Below are 6000 nucleotides of genomic sequence, written 5' to 3' on the forward strand. Positions count from 1 at the left end.
GGGTACAGCGAGAAAATGGTACCACTAGGAAGAGAAACCATGGATAGGGATCAAGAAATAGGCAAGAGTAAGAATTCAGAGTAAAACTGAAGAGTGACAGGTAATCCAGAAGAACTGTAGGCAACTCCGCTCCAGTTCTCAGGGGGCCAAAAGAGGGTTGGCTTTCCTGAGGTATGTGGCAGGGGCAATCAAATCATTCTATCTGAATATTCAACAAATAAAGTGACTCTGATGGCTGGAGTGCTGGAATACCTATGGCATTACAATGGCATTACAATGACATTGGGAGACAGTCTTAGGTAAAAGAACAACGTATTTAATAATAAGCAAATCTGACTTTCTAAGATAAGTGCAATTCATACAAGAACGAAAGCACACTGAGTTTTGTCAAAGAGTGAGGAGACAAGGTCAATCTTAGTGTCATTCTTGGTTCTTCCTTGATGATCTCCGTGCATTTCACTGATATATAAGAAACACAAAACCTCAGCATAAAATTGCATCATCTGTGAGTCAACAGTGCAAGGACATGTACCATAACACAGCAGCCTTTAGATAAATAAAAACACTGCTATTGTTTCTAAGTGCTTGGCCAAGTTATTTTCTTTCATGCATTTTCAAGATTCCACTTTGCAGATATTTTTTCCCAGTCAATGCAATACTTGTTTTGTTTTGTCACCTAATTTTTCAATCACCTACTTCTAGCTGATAATAAAAGAGATGAATAATATCCCGAGCGTATGCACAATTCTGTGTTTGTATTACCAATGGCAGGAACTACTTGTATATAATAATAGTAGACCATTTCTCTAAAGTGAGGATAATTTAAGTTATTTTTACTTGTGGTATGACAAGTCTACTGTATACCTACGGAAACAGAAAACACTGAATTTTATTGTAAAGCTTGCTGATGAGATGCAGTATGCTTCAAACACATTTTGGTATAAGTGAATAAAAGAAAATTTTTTTTCTGTAAGTGATACAGAGAAAATATTTAAATGTTGAATAAAGCCATGTAATTTTTATGTTCACCGCTTTGTCAAGAAGATATCTTTTCAGCAACATCGTGTTATCAAAGATGCAAACCTTAAATCAACAGCTGCTAGACCTCCAGCAAGTTATGAATTTTTCCTGATTTATAGCAATCATTCTTTTTATTTCTTTTCTCAGTCAAGCAGGGAAATTAAGGTTATTTTCATGTAAAAGGTAACACACATTGTGGCTTAGCATTGCACATAATCCACATCTCTTACCTTTTAAATTAAATTGCTGTTGAATTGAATGTGATCCGAGGGCACTTTTTGATTAATACCAGAAATATTGTTAGTAAATAGAAGGTAGAGACAGCATTATTTACATAAAAATAAAGAGAAGAGAACACAGACATAATAATAGGAATCATTTTTATGATTTTCATGATTTGTATTAGACTGATATATCCAAACAAAATGAAGATAAACACTAAAGAGATTTGTGTTAGTACAGGAGAGAGATGCTACTTTTATTTTTGTTGGTTTTAGGTGTTCTTTAACAAAAATCAACTTGGCCTCAAGTAGATTAGAGGTTACCTTTTGGTGAATTGTGGTAAAAAATACTTTTAAGTTACAATCCATTTCTTAACAAGCTAAAAGTGACCTTGTAGTTCCTAAAATTGTTTGCCTAAATTAAAAGTAGCTAGCATTTGTTAAGCAATTATAATGCATTGTTTATTGTGTTACAATGTTCTCTATAGAGCCCCTACTATAATAGTGGTAACTCTGCAGAGCTAAATACTGTGACAGTCTCCAGTTACTGATGAGGGAATTGGATTGGGAACAAGGTCTTAGATTGTTGAACAAGAATTTAAATCCAGGCTGTTTGACTCATCAGAAGGAAGTCTCAACAGATGGAACTCTTAACATTATGTAACACAGACTCCTGATTACAGAGAAGAATCTCTCTGGAGAATTCAAGCATCCTCTGGTAGCAGCAACCAATATAGAAATCGTCATGTTCTTGATAGGGTTATTTTGCTGATACATTTATGGGTTAATGAGGTTTATTTTGTTTGTCTCATGTATGTACACTATGGCAATGGCTACTATGTGCCAGGCACTGTAGCACTTTATAAACATTAACTGAATGAGAAATAGGTACTACTATTATTATTACTAAGTACTATTATGAGATGGGTACTATTATCCCATTTCATGAATGAGAAAACCAAGGCATAGTTTAAATAACTTTCACAAGGAAATATAGCTAATAAATTATATAGGTTTGACATAAAGAATTTGAAAACGTTTTTCTTTTTTGAGGGAGAGAGAGCGAGAACACGAGTGGGGGGTGGGGCAGAGGGAGAGGGAGATAGAATCTTTTTTTTTTTTTTAAGATTTTATTTATTTATTTGACGGAGAGGGAGAGAGAGAGAGCACACAAGCAGGGGGAGCAGCAGAGGGAGAGGGAGAAGCAGGCTCCCGCTGAGCAAGGAGCCCGATGTGGGGCTTTGTCCCAGGACCCTGGGATTGTGACCTGGGCTGAAGGCAGCAGCTTAACCGACTGAGCCACCTAAGCGCCCCAGAGGGATGTAGAATTTTAAGCAGACTCCATGCCCATCGTGGAGCCCGATGCGTATCTCAATCTCATGACCCTGAGATCATGACCTGAGCCAACATCAAGAGTCAGATGCTTAACGGACTGAGTCACCCAGGCACCCCTTGACATAAAGAATTTGGCCTAATAGTCCACACCCTTAACCACACTACACTAAGGCTGCCAGTCTATATCATCAACTATTGCTTACTCAGCGGCTTACGAGCATATGCTTTTCTTGCCCACAGATCTTTAGGTTAACCACCTGTGGTTTGTCTGATCTACCAAGGGCTCAGCTGGATGACTCCACTTCCAACTGTGGGTCAAATGGCCTTTGCCCCAGGCTGTGGGTTGGGTTCAGGCTGTGGGCCTTGGGCTGAAGGGCCGCAGCTATCCAGGGCATGTTCTTCTCAGATGGTCCAGTAGGGTGCTGCAGCCAAGTCCCAAACTACACAAGCATATTTAAGGCCTCTACTCACATCACATCTGCTAACATGCCATTGGCCGGAATGCAACATCAGTATGGCAACAAGTATACCCTTCCCACAGCAGGAGGAAGTGGGGAGTGAATGTTTTCTGAATAGCAATCTAAATTATCTCTCCCTACCCTGGTTACCACCCAACCAGGTTTAGGAGTAGGGGTGTGTATTAGTTGAGATTACTTTAACTACTAAATGAGATAAGTCCCCAAATGTCAATTGTTTAACATAGTAATATTTATTTCTCATGCACATGGCATTTGGGCTGTGTTTCACTTGTTCATTTACGGGATCAACTAGGTTCTAACCTAGCATGCTGCCTCTCTGTTCCTCTATGATCTTGGAGACCTCTTTGTTCAGCCAGCAGACACAGAAGAAGAATGGTGGATTGGGCACGACAGCTTGTTAGGGACCAAATCTGGAAGTTGCATTCATTACTTCTTCACATTCTTTTGGCTAGAATTTAGTCACACGGCAGCTCCTAACTCCAAGAAAGGCTGGAGATAAAATAGAATTGTGAACTCAGAAAGAAGGATAAATGGACTTGGTGAGAGCATCTAGCCAGTCTTTGTCATGGAGGGCGACATCCTTTGTAAGCAAAGGTGTTCACGTGAGTGTACAACAAAGCATGGGTATTTGAGCTTGTGCTTCATGGTACCACAATATAGCCTGAACCAGGAAGACTTGGATATATTTAGTCTCTTTCTAAAATGAAGATAAAATCTTAGTATAAAATGATAGCCTTATGATAATGGAACTGAGAAAGTCTTGGCATTTTGGGGAGCTGAGCGGGCAGAGCAGCCATCTCTACTGATTCTTACCTCTATCTTGTCCTGTAAAAATGAGCCTGGAGTGTGAAAGCCCAGAGTTTACGCCAGAATCAAGCAGTCAATGTGTACAAATGGGAAGTTTTGAAGTCCCTAAGCAGCATATGAGTCTTTTGAGGAATATATTTTGTGATGGCATGATTTTCCTGAAGCCATTTAGAACTGACATTTCTCTTTGGTTTTACGAAAGTGTACTGCAGTTTTGTAGGGTTTCAGAAGTTTCAGAGACATCTTCCCAATTAATCTTCACTGTTTTTTGAGGACCATGACCAGTTAAAACTCTACATCATTACTTAACCTCCTGATTTTTCTTTTCTTTCTGTGTATTTTTACAAATAAAATTACTCATAAGAGACAGGTGGAAGATGAAAGATTAAATCTATTTTTCTATGGTGCCAAATCGAACTCAATTTTGAGGCACAGCTATAGGTATCCTATGAGAACAAGTATTCAATTAAAGATGTTATTCATGATACGACTCACCAATTACTAATACAATTATTACAATACTCGCTGCAATGAGTAGTTCAATTGCATTACAGCAAAATTACGGTGAAATGCAAAATTGGTATTTCTTACCTTTTCATTTTCAGGGATTTGAAGCACCTCAGTCACATCTTGTAGCTGTCAGTTTTCAATCATTATTTATGTCAGATGTATTATTGACTGATAAAAGCTAGGTTTTCCTGGCTCCCTTTAAAACACTTAGGAGAGTTGTTTTTGTATCCCGCATTTGTGACAAGTACTTTTTGTGTCAAAAACATATTATGTCACAGTATAAGTCACTGCTGCAGTCTCTGCATGTGTGCTTTTCTAAAAGGAGATAAAAACTGTTAGATTCCTTTAAAGTGAAAAACCCATAAAACAAAACAAAATGAAAAAAAATTGTTTACACATCATCCACAACATTTTAGTTTCAATTTATAGCATTTGCTTTCTATGAGTTTTATGGCAGGTTTAATTGGTAATGTGGATGAAGCATTTTTGTGTCAACAATGTAATAATAATGACAACTCTAATTATGAAAATTCATGGTTTGCCTGGTTTTGTTATTTTCCTGGGAATTTTTATATCTTGTACCTTAACAAAAGAAATCTTGCAGTGTTGTCAAGACTTAGGTTTTTTTTTTTTTTTTTTTTTTTTTGATTTGGTGTTTGTTTGGTTTAGGTGGCCCTGAGAAATGCTCCTTTATTTTCTGTTTCTTTCCTCTTTTAAGTAAAATTGTTGGTTCATGGGAAAGAACTGTTCTCTAATGTTAAAGCAGCTGGTTCCTCGATATTCATATTTTTAAGCTGAAGTAGCACAGTGAGATCATTGTGGATAGGGAAGAGGAAATAAATCAGCTTGTGAGATATTATCATTCACTTTACATTGTGAAAAACAAATACAGCTGTCATATTCTAACATTTACCATAGATAAATTGAAAGTATATATCACTATTTAACACAGTGAACAAGAGACTATCAATGACTATGGGATGTACAGTATTTTGGTAATGTGTCTTATTAAAGCAAAATAAATTGGCCACTAGATGGTAAAATTGCAAAGAGCTTATCCAAGTGCTGAATCAGAGATTCAGTGTATAGAGAAAAGTCTTACGCATTTAGAAGTGAACACCATATTGTGTTTATTAATCTCTGGAATAGGTTATAGCATTATGCAGCATTTTATTTATTTTTTTATTTATTTTAAGAAAGACTATTTATTTGTCAGAGAGAGAGCACACAAGCAGGGGGAGCGGCAGGCAGAGAGAGAAGCAGGCGATGCGGGACCTGAGCTGAAAGCAGGTGCTTAACTGACTGAGTTAAGTTAACTTAACTGAGCCACCCACATCCCATTATACAGCATTTTAAAAATATAAAAAGATATTGAAGTGGACTTTTTATATTTTGTTTTCTCACCTCTCATTTTTTTGGGAAAAGGACTTGGTTTCTTCTGAGGAAGTAGTTCTCTTTCCCTTTTCTGTTCACATGAGAAGAGTTGTTGCCATTTTGTGATAGGAACCTGCAGTTTTTGATCACAGTGACTGTTAGTGGGTGGAATAGGGGAGGGGTGCAACAGCATTTCCTGCTCTTTCCAAACTGGGTGTGATTCAAGATGGGACCAATAGAAGTCAGTCCTTCCT

General features: G+C 37.5%; 1 long non-coding RNA gene across 3 annotated transcripts in view; it reads right to left on the bottom strand.

Annotated features, from left to right (window-relative positions):
- LOC118525130 (uncharacterized) overlaps window positions 1-4909 on the bottom strand; it is a 30270-nt gene extending 25361 nt beyond the window's left edge. For all 3 annotated transcript variants that reach the window (XR_004911991.2, XR_004911992.2, XR_013449279.1), the window contains exon 1: window positions 4454-4909. This is a non-coding gene — a long non-coding RNA (uncharacterized LOC118525130). The remainder of the gene's footprint in view (window positions 1-4453) is intronic.
- Between the last annotated feature and the right edge of the window lie 1091 nt (window positions 4910-6000).

The sequence above is a fragment of the Halichoerus grypus genome, chromosome 6, assembly GCF_964656455.1.
Source record: "Halichoerus grypus chromosome 6, mHalGry1.hap1.1, whole genome shotgun sequence".
Taxonomy (NCBI): domain Eukaryota; kingdom Metazoa; phylum Chordata; class Mammalia; order Carnivora; family Phocidae; genus Halichoerus; species Halichoerus grypus.